A 16,778-nucleotide genomic window follows, 5' to 3' on the forward strand; every position below is an offset into this window, starting at 1 on the left:
ACATGAAATGGATGCATATAAAAGGGGACATTAGGACAGGGACGGTAGGCCCGTTGGTGTGCTTATGCACGCCCCTTACAGTCCTCTTAGGAATGATAAAAATAAAAGCTACGGTGCATCAAAAATGTGCAAACATCAAAAATAGGGCAGGCGGATGGAAGAAGGAAGACTGTTTTACAGCTAAGCCAGGACTTGTGCGTATTCAAAATATTATCCTTTTCTACGATTGCAATGGCACCCTAATTCAATGACCACTCGTCACTTTATAGGGGTTTTGGTCTAATGCAGGGGTGGGTTCTGATTACCTTTACTACCAGTTTGCAATGGGAGCACGCACGTGTGTTTCTGCACACGCGCAGATTATTCATGATGACGTCTGGGCGGGTGCGCAGAGCCTCCAGCCATTTTTACTACCGGTTCACAAGAACCGGAGTGAACCAGGAACAATCCACTACTGGTCTAATGCCATATCAAGGAAGAACATCTAGCCAGTACATGTAGTTACATCTTCTACCAAAATCTGTCTAGCCCCCAACCTGTGAACAATAATTAGTGCCTCAAGAGGCTTTGTGTAATACTCTACTTTTCTTGCAACAGACACAGACTTAACAACTACCAGCTCAGCCCTGTAGCAAATATCAGAGATCAGATCTTTCATAACCAGAATGAGATCTTGGATCATAACCGGTCTTTCTGGACAATTTGGAGCCTGAGGCTAAGAGATAAAGGAGATCTCTGATAACACTTTACCACTTAACTGGCAAGTGAAGAAATGGGACATGACAACCTTAGCCTGAACAGTGTAATTGGGGGGGATTGTTTATTTCTATTTATTTGTTTATCAAGGATATATAAGATAACAGATAAAAGTATAAACATGATTATGAATACATGAAATGGATACAAATAAAAAGGGCCATTAAGACAGGGACGGTAGGTACATTGGTGCACTTATGCACGCCCCTTATGATCTCTTTTGTATCATGACTGCTCAAGAAACCTAAGCCAAGAAAAGTCTACATATATCCAATTCTCAATAACATCCGTAATGTTTCACACATTTGTTTGATTGATTAGCTGCCCAGTTCAAAGTACATGACTTGGAGTGGCTTTTAAACATAAAATCCACTTTTTTTTATTGAAAAAGTTTTACAAAATATTTCCCCCCATACATCCCCCCTCCCCCCTCCCTTAACCCTTCCCCTCCCTCCTCCCTCCTTCCCTCCTTCCCTCATCCCCTCCCCCCCCCCGACTTCCCAGAGCAAATACAGGGTATCGTATCTGACAATCATGAACTAAAATATGCTAATTAACATAAACTCCCATCCCTCTTCTTGAACCTCAACTCCCCTTTTCCATAAAAAAAAAGAAAAAGAAAAGTAAAATATTAGTACTAATACAATTACCTTCTATTCATTTAAAAGCTATTTAGTATTTTGTTATTTCAATCTCCATTGTATATATCTTTCAAAAATAATCTTTCAAATATGGTGATAATTCAACCTTCTCATCATTAAATTTAAATTCCAATCTTTTGTATTAAACAATATCCCATCTTCCAACGTTGTAATATCAAAAATTATTCCTCAATATACCTTATAATCCATCATATTATCTCCATCATACTTAATATTAAACATCATCTTTCCTTATAGGAATTTAACATTTACCTCATATTCTTCCCCATATTCCCCATACCATAACTTTCTAAACAATTTACACCCCATTTATCATACAATCCATAACTTCTTACTTTTTCTATCCCATGAAAGGAAAGTCTTTTCATTTGAAAATATTACTTCTTTACTCCTTGCTGTTTACGTTTAGTAGTTACAATCATACTTTGACCCTTCCCTACGGCTTTCTGTGTTTCTTCTCCCAAATTTACAACCCCAATTTTAGGTTGTATTTGCTTTACTTCCTTCTCCCCTTTTTTAAGCATTCCCACCTCTCCTTTCATCTTAACTTCTAACAATGGCAGACTTCCAACCTTCAATACTTTGGTGTAAAAATCCCTTGCTTTAAAAACTGTATTAAGACAATATCTCCCTCCCTTATAGTTTACTGTTAATCCAGCTGGTACATTCCATCTATACTGTATCTGGAGGTTTCTAAGCTGATCCACCAAAAAAGCATATTCTTTTCTATTTCTTAACATTTTAGGCGGAATTTCTTTCAGTACCAATACCTCTTGTCCCAATATTTGAATTTTATTTTTGTAAGAAGCTTGTTAAATCTCATTCCTAATCTTCCTAGATGTAAAATAAATTACTACATCTCTTGGCAAATGTCTCTGCTTTGCAACCCATGAATTAACACGGTAATTTTTTTCAATTTGGATTTCAAAGTCCACTGGTTTCTGTCAGATCAACTGTGCAAAAGCCTCTGCAAAAATCTTTTTCAAGTCCTCGCATTTATTTTCTTTCAAACCTCTTACTCTCAATGCAAATTCCGTAACTCAGTATTGCAATAGAACCTGCTCTTCTTCTGCTCTCTCTGCCTTAATCTGGAGAATCTCTATTTTGTTTTTTGAGTCCAAATTAACTTGATTAATTTCTTCGACTCTATCATCCAATTGCTTTATATTCTCTGCCTTGGTCTGAAACTCCTCTATTTTGCTTTTTAAATTCGAATTAACTTGATCCATCTCTTCCACTTTTTCACCCAATTGTTTTGTGTATTCAATCAAAGTCTTAAATGCTGCCAGCATTTCTTCTTGTACCTCTTCATCCCCAGCTGCAACAAAGTCTTTAATTTTCAATATTTTCTCCTCAATTTCCTTAATTTTTTTATCCCGAACAGAAATTTGAGCCTTCAGAAATTCCTTCAACTCCTCTTGTAGTTTATATAGTTGAACTAACGGCACTCCAACTTCCTTGAAAACAGCAGGCTGTATTTGTACAGAAGCCATCTTACTTTAATTTTATAATTTGAAACAAAGCCAAAGTCTTTCCATAAACACAGTATTTAAGATAAATTAGGTCAGTTGTATAATCCTTCCAGCTTTCACTTTATAGTTTCTTCATATAAACGTATAATCCAGCAAGTTTAAGCAAAGTTACAAACGGTAACAATGTTAATAAGCACCTCTTTGTCTTCCACTTTCACACCCTTTATACTCAGACGCCATTTCCTTTCTTCTCGAACAAAATCCACACAGGGAGTTGATGTCTGGTACTTACATCTACATTGCCTCCTGGTATTGCTCTGTCTGGTTAAGTCAAAAATCCATTTAAACTCATCGATCACAGATGTGGACGTGGGCGTTTTGCTCTGCCAAAGACAGAGGCGTCCTAGATCCGGAGCTCTTCGGGCTACTAAGAGAGCTTTTCCCTTCAAGCCTCCAGGATCATTCCTGGAGCTTTGGGGGGAGCTCTACCTCCACCCAATCGCTCACCTTTCCCTCTTCACCCAAGGGAAAGGTTTTCCAAGCCGCTAGACAGCTGATTTTCATTGTCTTAGCAGCTCTACGCAATCCAGGGCTGGCGGTCTAAAAAGACCATCCTCAATGACCAGCGGAGCCATAGGAAGTCAAAAATCCATCTTTTGACTAACCTCAAAAGATGAGGTAAATTTCAGATTACAATTTTGCAAAATAAACATATTTTCTGGTCTGGTCTGAATGTAAAACTACATTTCCCATATGACTATATATTACTTTTAACAACATCTACTGCTCCTTTGAAGTTAAAAGAATCCATCTATTTAGCCTGAAGGGGGTCTGGGGGTAGATTACATTACATTAGATTAAATTAGATACGAATTATATTAATCAGTATTATGGTGCAGGCTTAGTTAGACAGTCTTCATGCTTTAACAAGGTCAGTATAAAAATGGATTCCTGGCCATGCCTATGTTTTCAATAGTTTAGAGATTTACGGAAAAGCTGTATTTTTTAAAAAACAACAATAGTACTTTCAACACTAGTCACATATATATCCAAGATGTGTCATTTAAAATTCTATGCAGAAATGCAATTTCACAGAGTTAAATATCTCAGTAATTGAGATCAGGGTGCCTTTGGTAGATAGCAATCATAAATGTAAGCTAAATAAATAAATATATTCCAAAGGGATATATCATATACTGAAGAGCCTTTGTTATTCTGAGATTCCAGCTACAACAGTGAAATAAAATACAAGCCGACTGCATTTATTATGACCAGCTGAGATTTATCTCTGATCTTCAAAAAAAAAAAAAAATTAAATACATGGCAAGGAGCATATTATTACTTGGGGAAGAAGCCCTGTATAATTTTATACTTAGGCTATCCAGGATCAAGAATCAAGGAAAATGCATATTTTAACTTAACGTGAATAAAGTGGCATAGTTAAATGATTGTTCTCTGAAAAGGCAAGAAAAGTAAAAATAATAATAGCCGCATAAGTTATTTAAGTAGGAAATTCTTCTATTCCAGCAGCTATACAATGTATTGTCTGTATTAACCTTCTCCAACTCTGCATATTTTCAACTAAGTCATGTTTGAATCAATGAGAGCAAATGAACTTAGATTATTCATGATAAAAATCTGTTACATGTAAAATAATCAACGTTTCTTAAGAAGGCTTAAAAATGCTGTTGTATTTTGCTAATAAATTCACTGATTTAAATAATTTATATAGCCGTCAAGCTCACAACAATGAGTCTGGATAGTGTACACAGAGTAAACTATAGCTGCAAGCAATGTTCCCTGCCAGATGACTATAATAACTTCTGAAACTACATGAAGATTCTGCAAGTTTATTCACATAGGAGAGGCAAGTCAATTATTATTATTATAATAGAATGAATAAAATGTATGTGAAAAGTTATCAACCATAAACCAGGTAATTCTAAATTGACTAAATATTTACAATAAAATCCCCTTTTTCTTTGCCTATTAGCTGATTCATAAATGTTATTTTCAGACTTCCATCTTTTTGCCCAGAACTATTTCTAAAGCTGACTTTCTGGTATACTTTGTCTTTAGCGTATCTTGTATGAGTTTCACCATGCTTCATAAACTACATCAATATACATCCTAGTGCAGGGGTGTCCAAACTTGGTCCCTTTAAGACTTTTGGACTTCAACTGGCTGAGGAACTCTGCAAAGCAAAGCTGGCTGAGGAACTCTGGGAGTTGAAGTCCAAAAGTCTTAAAGGGACCAAGTTTGGACACCCCTGTCCTAGTGTGTATCATCCATAGGGAAATTTCACACTAACCTATTAATCTGAGTTCCATCAGTATAATGCAGTGGTGAAATCCATTTTTTTTTTACTACCGGTTCTGTGGACATGGCTTGGTGAGCATGGTGTGGCTTGGTTGGCCTAATAGGGGAAGGATATTGCAAAATCCCCATTCCCTCCCCACTCCTGGGGGAAGGATATTGCAAAATCTCCATTCCCACCCTACTCTGAGGCCAGCCAGAGGTGACATTTGCCGGTTCTCTGAACTACTCAAAATTTCTGCTACCAGTTCTCCAGAACCTGTCAGAACCTGCTGGATTTCACCCTTGCTATAATGGCATTGGCTAACCTGAATGATCACTTCCCTGTTCCTCAAGTTGTTGATTGGACTAACCATTTGAAAAGCTAAATAATGAAACAATCCGGTGTGTTACAGCCATAAAGAGGGACAATTCCACTTTAAGAGGCATAATTATTTATCTTGCAAATTATCACAAGGGGTAAAAATACTACAGTATATGTATTTTCATTCCTTTTTTTGTAGGGAAACCAATGAATAAATGAAGCAGGAAGCCTTCGGCTACTGTGTTGCTAGTGTTACTTGGCAGAGGCAAAGTTTTGAAACAATAGTGTCTTTATTACCAAGTGACTGAATAAATAATAACACTCTCGACCACAGAAAAACTAGTTTTTTTGTTTGTCTTCATTCTGCAAACCTCCCAAACAAAACAGCTCAGGACTCCAAACATTTAGGCTAAGACTCCTCAAAAGTGGGGAATCTCCATTTTTGCTGAATTTTTAAACCAACAAAAATAGCTTTTAGCCATCTTTTCAAAGAGTATATGGAAGCTGTTGTCAGCATAATTAGAGGATATCCGAATGGGGAAAGCTGGTTTGGCTTCAGATTCTTTGCTTTACATACCCATTTATTTGTAAGAACAATGGGCTACTGGATGTCTACGGAGATTCTCAATCATCCAGGTCATGGTTGTCTCAAAGGTGTTTTTTCAAAAGTTTTGAAGATGGTTATTATTATTATTATTTATTAGATTTCTATACCACCCTTCTCCCGAAGGACTCAGGGCAGTGTACAGCCAGAATAAAAACACAAACAATATAGTTAAGAACAAAATTAAAAAACTTATTATACAGTTGGCCGAAACTTTAAAAGCTTTAAAAATCTAAAAACCCGATTAAAATTCATATAAAATTTAGAAATATAAAATTTAGAATTTAAAATATAACAAAACTTAGGCCAGCCCCGCGCGAATAAATAAATACATTTTCAATTTGTGGTGAAAGGTCCGAAGGTCAGGTATTTGGCGTAAACCTTGAATGAAAAGCTAAACGTATTCAAAGAAAAAACAAAGGAATTCCAGGTGCCTTTTGAAAATTATCTTTGGGGCAATAGGCTACTGGAACAAACTATACATGGATGAGACTCTATGTACATACACACATTGTGCATGGATGACACACACACACATACACACAGAGACATATTTTTTTCTCAATTCTTTGAGATGAAACAAAAACCAAAATCATCTTCTTGGCTTCTGTATTTGAATTTAAAACCCATTAATAAAATTGAAATTATTCAGAGTAGGCAAATCATATTTTTTTTAGAAGGATGGCGATATTTTTATTGTGCCTAGGCAAAGTTTCAGATGTAAGAGAGATGCATACATTGTAGTCTGAACAGTTGAACACAAATCATGTATATTTATTTAATCCCTCAAATGAGGAATGATAATTACTGTATCTAATCAAGTGGCTTCTTTATGAGGTGGCAGATATTTCAGCTGGCACTCTGACATAGTTTCCATCATTTTGTCTATGGGAGAACCAACATAAGGTAGTGATTAAGGCAGCAGGCTAGAAACCAGAAGATCATAAGTTTTCGTCCTGCCTAAGGTAAAAAGCCAGTTGGGTAACCTTGGGCCAGTCCTTCTCTCTGAGCCTTAGGAAGAAGGTGGCAATGGCAAATTTCTTCTGAAAAAAACCTTACCAAGAAAATTACAGGGACTAGTCCAGGCAGTTACCAGGAGTCAACACTGACTCAAAGATACACACAAAAGGATTTTACATCAATATTCTCCTTAACTCTAGAAAATTACAAGAAATTAAGAATTCCTTCCAAAGGGAAGGGAGCATAGTTGATTAAAATACTTATATACAGAGATTAAATACCCTCTTCCAAGTTATCCTAGATTTCCTAATGGTTTCACAAGATATGTAGCTCTGTCTGGATTTCCCTATAATCCACCAGTAAAGCAGGACATATGACTCTTGCAAATGTCTGGTAAGAGGAACGGTGATTTCATGTTAAATTACATAAAACAAGCATTCCCACCCCCTGCTCTTTGGGAGCATAGCAAGTTTGGAGACCTTTCCTATATCCAATCTCAAGCTTGACTCTCCCATTAAATAACATGTGAAAAACAAAAATATTGTTGATCAGCATAGCAGTGGTGCTATTCAGCCGGTTCTATCCAGTTTGGGTGAACCGGTAGCGGTGGCTGCAGGAGGCTCCGCCCACCTTCCTGGACTTCGTCACGTCCCGTTTTTGATGCTCTGCGCATGCGCACTCACATTTGCAAACCGGTAGCGAAGGTAAGTGAATACCACCCCTGCAGCATAGGGCAAGTATTTGGAGTAATATCAAGGTATTATTGCTTATTACAATTATTTGCAGGCCACCTGATTCACAGGACTTTCTTTGGGGAGGGGGAATGAAGCCAGTTAAAATTCATAAATCTTAAAGGGAGGGGAGAGGCATATTTACAATCTGTGTTACTGCAGTGCATACGAATACTACATACACATGCAAGCGTACATACGCTTTTTATCAGAACAGAATGAAATTTCTGGTAAAGTGAGGTCGGTCCATGTGCCAAATAGCTTTTTTTATATATTGCATACTTTTAACTATAGCATCACTCTTCTAATAATTTTTACAGGGCAGTTTGACTGAGACCCAATCCTTCTCAGTTCTCAGTCTGCCCTAATAAGTGCAAATCTATCAAGCATACCAAAGCCAGATGAATGTGGGTTGTTGTGTAAGAAGTACCAAGGGAGACAACAGGCACTCATGGCGATTTAGTCCTTTCAATTAGTTACACAGTAAAATATGCAAGCACGCCAGTAATAAATAACAAATGATTTGCAGGAGGAATCAATGAATAAAAGAGGAACAACAAAAAAATCCCAGGAAAATAGTAAAATGACAGCCTTGAAATAAGATAATAGGTTGGAATACCTTGGGAAAGGAAAGGATGGGTGAGGGGAAAAAATCAGAATGGAAATCTGGATAAATTAAAGAACTGAAAGATATTTAGAAGCGAATGGGAGCGATGATAAAGATAAATAAATTGAATTGGGAAAGAGTGTCACACCATGTAACCATGGAAAAGAAAGCCTGACCAGCAACAAGATATTAATCAGTGACAAGAGGTATATTTCTATCAATCTGTATTTTTAGCTTTCACAAACATCCCATTTTATTAAAAAGGTTGTGGATTGTGTGACTAATTGAAAGTGTCCCCATCATGAAAACAGACCTGTCAAATTCTTAAATACATTGTTCACCTTCCCCAGCTGGACTTTGTATGAGCAAACCCCAACGATTATGACTTTTCAAAATCCCTTTGCTCATGGTCCTTTCTACCACAAGAATCCCCAGTCTATATATTGAAAGGGGAGCTCCATGTAGGATGTTGAATTAAAGAAAGGAAGTTAGATACCCATCCTAACTCAGGTTGATGTAAAACCAGATGCCAAGAGTTCCTCATTTTGAGTTGAGCAATTGTGATTTGAGCCAAGTTAAAACACAATGTTAGTTCCAACCTTAGTCATACAAGGGCCTTATTTTGACCATATGCTGACTGCCATTCAGGGGCAGGTTTCAAAACCTGTTGCTACTAGTTCGCTTATGGGCGTGCACATGCTCACGTGCGCGTGGAACGCTTCTGCGCATGTGCAATGCTTCTGCGCATGAGCAGAAGTGTCTGAGCGGGTGGGCAGAGCCTCCTGCCACCGCTGCTGCCAGTTCACCCAATCCAGGGTGAACCAGTAGCAACCTACCACTGCTGTCACTCCTTATTCCAAAACCATCAAGCAATTCTTGGTTTATCTTTTCCATTTTGAAGCAGCTTGGTGATCCAAACCTTAAAACAATAAGCATTAATGTTAGGGCTATGCCATGTTTCTGATTCAAAGGCACAAAATGATTTGGAGCATACAGAGTTGCTCATGGATCACCCTGAAAAACGGTTGCACCTTGTGTTAGAATTGTGTAGCTCACTGCCATGCCAACCTGGAGCAAATTAATCTATGTGGTTAAAGCACCTTTTTGCCTTTGAATCCAAACACCTGAATTAGATGATAGATAGATAGATAGATAGATAGATAGATAGATAGATAGATAGATAGATAGATAGATAGAATCATAGATGAAGAAGAAGAATCGTAGAATCATCTATTGGGATGTCCTTCCTGTCGAAGACTACTTCAGCTTCAATCACAATACAAGAGCAAACAATAGATTTAAACTTAATGTTAACTGCTTCAATCTTGATTGCAGAAAATAGGACTTCAGTAACAGAGTTATTAATGCTTGGAACACACTACCTGACTCTGTGGTCTCTTCTCAAAATCCCCAAAGCTTTAACCAAAAACTGTCTACTGTTGACCTCGCCCCATTCCTAAGAGGTCTGTAAGGAGAGTGCATACGAGCACAAGCGTGCCTACCGTTCCTGTCCTACTGTTTCCTTTCATTATATCCAATTAATATAGTTATTACATACTTATACTCATATATATGCTTATATATTATATACTTACTTCATGCTTATGCTTATATATACTGTTGTGACAAAATAAATAAATAAATAAAATAAAATAAAGAAGAAGAAGCTTCTTGGATGAGAAGTGAAACGTCTTCAAAGAAAAGTAGAAATTCCAGTTGCCTCTTAAAAAAGCACATTTGGGACAAATAGACAGACAGACAGACAGAATATATATTTCATTCTATAAAACAAACTAGGCGTTTCACTATTTGAACTTAATCAAGATATAAACATGACCTAGCAGCATCTTTTTTCTGCTGCATCCCCATGACCATCTTATCCCAAGCCATTGCTGAAACAGCTTAAATTATTCATAGTTGACTCATGCTAAGACAATGTTTTTTTCTCTTAAGTCGACATCCATTTCAGCTGCAAGATGTGTACTATCAAGATGAGGTGGACCAGTTACTTTCATGGTATGGAGACAATAATTTGGTCCTTAACACCAATAAGACCATGGAGCATATAGTGGACTACAGAAGGAATAGATCAGACATCCAGTCCTTGGTTATCAATGGAGACCAAGTGGAGCAAGTGACCAATTTTAAGTTTCTGGGTGTTATCATAAAAGAGGACCTGACCTGCGGCACTCACATTGCAGCATTGGTCAAAAGGGCCCAGCAGAGATTATATTACCTGAGAGTTCTCAGGAAACAACAACTGAATGAAAAAATGCTGGTGACCTTCTACAGTATAGAGAGTATCTTAACTTACTGCACTTGTGTATGGTTTGCTAATTGCACAGTGGCAGATAGGACAGCACTCCAGAGGGTTAACATCATTGCTCAGAGGATCATTGGTTGCCCTCTCCCCTCCTTGGAAGGGGAATGCCTTAAGAAAGTTCAAAACATTCTTAAAGATCCATCTCATCCTGGGCACCCTTTTTGTGAACTATTACCATCTGGCAGACGGTACAGGATAATAAAAACAAGGACAAATAGGCTGAAAAACAGCTTCTATCCCAGAGCAGTAACTATGTTGAATTCTACTGTATAGTGCAATATTAATGCAGTATCATGGTTTTCAATTCAATTGTGTAGGATGTGAAGGATGTGTGTTTTTGTTTTATTTTTTTATTGTTTTCCTATGTATGATGTACACTGAAGATGGCTTTTAATTTCATTGTACGAAGTGCAATGACAATAAAGCTTAATTAGTGGTGGGTTTGTACTGGTTCGCCCCGGATCAGGCAAACTAGTAGTGGCGGTGGTGGGAGGCTTTGTGCATGTGCGCGCGCATGAGCAAATTAGTAGCAAACTAAATTGAAACCCACTACTGAAGCTTAACTATTATGATTCACCACCCATTATATCGGAGGTGTGAGCAAGTAACCAATAATGGGTGGCATTGCCCAGCTGCTTCTGACCATTTCAGGCTGATCCGTGCCTGAACTTCCTTTCTGGTCAGTTTTGTCTGCCTTCATTCCTCTGCTCTTGTCTCCTAAAGAACTGGATGTAGCAGGAATGTGCCAGACATCTATTAAAACTGCATAAGTGGGCCAGGCTTATTGGAAGAGCTTCAAGACTGTTTCCACTGCCAGTTTAGCATAAAGCTGGAATAGCAAGCCAATAACCCCTCCACAATGACTCCTGAATAAGAAATAGAAGAGTCTGAGACTCAAACATTGTTGTACTAAAAAAGAAAGAAAGAAAGAAAGAAAGAAAAGGGAGAGGCCCAAGAGAAAAATCTCAAATAAAAGTTATTCTTGTGATCTGGCAACCTCTGCAATCCCAATTGTTTGTTTGTTTGTTTCTGATGTTATTCAGTTCAAACCAGTGGTAGGTTGCTACTGGTTCATCCCGGATTGGGTCAGCCGGTCGCAGTGGAGGTGGGAGGCTCCACCCACCCAGACGTCTCTGCACATGTGCAGAAGCATCACGTACATATGTGAGCACGCATCTGCCCATGAGCAAACCGGTAGTGACTGAAATTGAAACCCACTACTGGTTCAGACTATGACAGAACAAGGAGAAGGGAGGAAGGAAGAAACCTAGAGACAATGAAGAGAATCCTGCAGCTAACCCCATTGCTGTTTACAGGTTGTTTATCCATAATCAGGGCTGCACCATTCAGCAGGGAGCCAAAACGAACAGAACAGAAGCAGCAGATTTCATACCTCTATATTTTTCTGCCCTCATAAAGGAAAGAATTACACAGGAACTGTACATTTTTATCATTGACTTTAAGTTGGTTTGCAAATTCCTCTTTCAAATTAGTTTAATTTCAGACCTGCTCAGAACTATCTTCTGCCCAAAAGCATTCCAAAACACTGTGATTATGTTAAAAATTGCGCTCAACCGTCCTCCAGTGAAAAGTAGCGAAAGGAGCCCTGTAGAGGAGGTGCACTGATGCTGAGCCAATTTTCGGTTGGCAATCACAACTTGGAATTGCCAGTGCTATTCAAGTCTCAAATGGCTGGACAATCATTTTGCTCACGATAGCACAATCTGTTTCAGGATTCTCATGCAGGTTAAACAGTTTGTTACATCCAAGGAACATATTTTCTAAATGCTTAGCTTCAAGTACTACAGTGGTTTTTTATTTATTTTTTTTATTTTTTATTTGCATTTATATCCCGCCCTTCTCCGAAGACTCAGGGCGGCTTACACTATGTTAGCAATAGTCTTCATCCTATTTGTATATTTATATACAAAGTCAACTTATTGCCCCCAACAATCTGGGTCCTCATTTTACCTACCTTATAAAGGATGGAAGGCTGAGTCAACCTTGGGTCTGGTGGGACTAGAACCTGCAGTAATTGCAAGCAGCTGTGTTAATAACAGACTGTCTTACCAGTCTGAGCCACAGAGGCCCTAAATTTACATTTTTAAATATGTAAATATCCTTAACAATGTTTTGACAACTGCACATGCACTGTTTTTTTCTCCAAAATTGTATTTAATTTTAACGTAACATGTTACGTTATTCCCCCTTTATTTTGTTTCAGGATAGGGAAAGTGTTCGTACTTGACTGGTGACATTTTTAACAGTTTCAAGAAATGATTAAATCATAATTCACTGAATATAAGCTAAGTGATTGCATATGGTTATTAACACCACCAATGGAATATAATCCATGAATTATTTTACACGCTGCTTTAAATGGGATTTAAAAGCAACACATTTAGTCTCCATTCAATCTGCAAGAATGTTGATTGCATAGAACAGAATGTTGCAACAAATATCATTCATATCTCCCAATATGCATCAAATATACTATTATAAGAGTTTGAAGGGGTCATAAAAATGGAATTATAGCTGTTACATGAATATTAGAGTAACAGAATTTTACTTTTTAAAAGGATATAATTCAGTAGGCAATTATCTCATACATGTTGTATCCCTCAACTGCTGATCTGATTTAAGTGGAAACATTAAATCAGAAAAACAGTCTCCCAGTTGATTTTGTTCCAAGTCTTAATAGTTTCTTAAATGATAAAGTATCTGTAAAAAGCTAAGTCAAACACTTTTATGAAAAAAAACCCTGAATGTCAGATATATTGATGGAAGGGTTACTATTAAGATTGATTTAATTTCACCTTGTGTGGCCCCACACAATTACCATTCTCTGAGCTATGCAGCATTCCTTAAATACTTGAATTACTTATGTAACACCAGAACTGGTTTATTTACATTTCCCTGTATAGATGATGCATTAACTATGCCAAAGTGTTTCTTGCCTAAAAGACTTTTGAGACCTATGGAGCCAAAGAGCATCCATCACAGGCAAAGGGCCCACTTACAGATGCTGCTACTTCATCTTTTATTTCCCAATTAGCACCAGATTTACTGTATAAAAGGTAATGAAAAGCAAGGAAAAAAGGAGAAAAAAAAATGTCTGAAATCAGAAAAATGAAAGCTTTTAATGCTGCTACTTGGCCAAATTCACCACAGTCATGGTATGGCTTTGAATGATGATAAACCAAAATGGATCGCAGTCAGCCTCTTCACTGCCCTGACAAGATTAACTTAATTATCCCCCCCCAAATCTGACTTTAAGCTACAGAGAATGAGTGGAAAACAAAGTCATAACATCTGGACCTCTTGCGGTTTGATGATTACTACTTCTGTTGAGGACATGCCTTTAATTTTAGATATTTTGTCTGACTTTGAATCTAATGTTTTCCAGGATGGTTCAGAATAAAACAAATCCAAAACTCAGCTAAAGTTCCCATGAAGTAACAACTCTTAATGTAGTTAAAATTCAGAAATCAGAATGTTAATGTCGGCAAATTAATATTGCTCCCATTTCTGCCTTAGTGATGTAGCAGTGTGATGATATTTCTCATACAGGAAATCCTTGACTTACAACCACAACTGAACCCAAAATGTATGTTGCTAAGTGAAACAGTTAATGAATTTTGTCCCGTTTTATGACATATCTTGTCACATTTGTTAAGTGAGTCACTGCAGTTGTTAAGTTAATGACATGGCGGTTAAGTGAATCTGGCTTCCCCATTGACTTTACTTGTCAAAAGGTTGCAAAAGATGATCACATGACCAGGACACTGCAACCAATCTAAATATGAATCAGTTGCCAAGAGTCTGAATTTGGATCACATGGCCCTGGGGATGTTATAAGTATGAAAACCAGTCATAAGTCACTTTTTTCAGTGCCATTGTAGCTTCAAATGGTCTAAAATGAACCGTTGTAAGTTGAGGGCTACCTGTAATTGGTCATTTTAAACATTCATTGGGTTGTGAAGGGGTATAATTTATTTTTATTAGACTGGTTGGGAAGGTTCATTTCACTAATGACATTCTTTCCAGACATCTAGCCATTTCTGCAGTTTTTGTTCAACTTCGTTTCTCATCAGTAGCAAACTTGGGAACATATCAAGGACTACTGTTTACTGTAGCTTTTCACACAGTGACACATCTGGGCTGCAATACTCCCGACAGCCACTAGAAAATATTTCCCCGAAAATAAGACATCCCCTGATAATAAGCCCAATTGGGCTTTTGAGTGCATGCCCTAAAATACCCCCCTGAAAATAAGTCCTCTCCAAAAATATTTAAATGCATGCACAGCTGGTCCCCACCATTTCCTCTGGTTTTGTCCATGTGCCCCAAAATAATACCTCCCCGAAAATAAGGCCAAATGCTTATTTTGGGGTTCAAAAAATATAAGACAGGGTCTTATTTTCGGGGAAACACAGTAGCACCAGAGACAAATAGAGATTCTAAATTTTAGTTTGCACTGCAGGTTCCTTGAAGTTTTGCAGCCAAAATGTGGTAGCCCCAGAATTATTTCTTCTGGTATGTATGTATCTTCAGCTGTATTTAAAAGAATTTTAATTCCACTCGGGTAGAACAGCTTTGGTAAATCCCCTGAACTGTTCATAGGTTTTATTTCTTAAGTTTTTTATCAAAGGAAATTGTAAAACATTTTTATTCAAAAAAATTATTTTATTCTCTTATTTATTGTTTGCCTATTGAAAGCTGGCTATAACTTTACATTTGTGGCAGTTAAAACAAAATCAGAAAATATATCCAAAGTTTTTTTAAAAAACACATATTCTGATGATATTGCAGTACAAAGGAACATGGCCTTTCTAGTGTTGATGGAATTTAATTTGTGTTAACATTGCTGCCTTTTTTCCCCCCTTTGAACATTTTGTTGAGAAAGAGTTACTGTTTTTACCCAGCTTCTGGTTATTTCTTTGGCCTGAAAGATTGCTCTGGAAGCAATGAAAATCGTATTAGAGGACTCTTGCATGATTTAATAATTAAAGGCTGCTAGTTTAGCTGATGGCTTCACTAACCCCATATGAGTGACTAATAAAATGAATAATATTCACGTACTTTACAATCTCAGCATCCTGGAGAAGATAAGGCAATCCCAATATGCTTGGTCCTGAAAGAACTTGCTTCTCCTGAATTAAACAAACATCTGCAGATAATGTAATTGTAAAGTATTTGCAAATTCAGAATAATCTGACTAAAATCCCCAAAGTACTATTTTACACACAATAGATTCTCATAAGGTTTCCCACACTTATAGAAAATAGTATATATTATAGTAATGTATGACTATAAATTAATACATTAAAAACCAAGTCATCTATAGTTCAAATGCAAACAATGAAAAAACATACATAGCTCCATTTGTTAATTCCTCATCTGCTCCAGTTCAACCTTGCTTGAAATAAATGAATGGTTTCCCATGCAGTTATCTTTTTGTCATTGTTAAATGCACCAAACTGGATTCAAATTGCTTACAGTACATAGTTTTTTTCCTTAAAATACCCCTAAACTATAAATTCTAGCAACAAGAAGGCCTTCCTACCCCCGCCAATTACAAGCTCATCTTCATTTAGAAATCTCAATTTACTTTATCTTAAAAAAAAAAAGTTGTTTCAGATGCATAAATTTTTGCGACATTCCTAGGCAACAAACTTTATAAACTTAAGGTAGATATCATGTTATCATTCTGGATTTGTCTCAATGTACTATAGGACTATATGGGGATCATTATAAAACAGTCATAATTACCTGCTTGTCATCATTTGATGCTGCCTCAGTCTAATTGCCCTTTCCAAAGTAGCAACTTGGAAGCATTAAAGAGACTGATGTAGATGATATGCATTCCTGGTCATGCTATCTATAGCAAGATGTTGCTGCTCTTCCTTTATGTTGGATTTAGGAGTACGGTTTCCTTAAGCACAGTAGAAGCAGCTCTTTTGAGTTTTCTTTGGTTCCCTAGCTACTTTTACATCTTACAGGCAATTGGAAGAATTCCTCATCCAATCGCATGAAAGTAGGT

At 37.2% G+C, this 16,778-nt stretch overlaps 1 protein-coding gene across 3 annotated transcripts in view; it reads right to left on the minus strand.

Annotated features, from left to right (window-relative positions):
• The window catches only part of SHROOM1 (shroom family member 1), a 42,145-nt gene extending 25,467 nt beyond the window's left edge, over positions 1 to 16,678 (minus strand). Inside the window, exons 1-2 of one of the 3 annotated variants that reach the window (XM_058166676.1) lie at positions 16,508 to 16,678; positions 15,818 to 15,888 (exon numbers count right to left, since the gene is read on the minus strand). The gene's annotated coding sequence lies outside the window, so the exon portion shown is untranslated. Of the gene's footprint in view, positions 1 to 15,817; positions 15,906 to 16,507 lie in introns of all 3 variants that reach the window. The other 2 variants (XM_058166677.1, XM_058166678.1) reach the window with 2 other exon arrangements.
• Positions 16,679 to 16,778: the final 100 nt, after the last annotated feature.

The sequence above is a fragment of the Ahaetulla prasina genome, chromosome 2, assembly GCF_028640845.1.
Source record: "Ahaetulla prasina isolate Xishuangbanna chromosome 2, ASM2864084v1, whole genome shotgun sequence".
Classification (NCBI taxonomy): domain Eukaryota; kingdom Metazoa; phylum Chordata; class Lepidosauria; order Squamata; family Colubridae; genus Ahaetulla; species Ahaetulla prasina.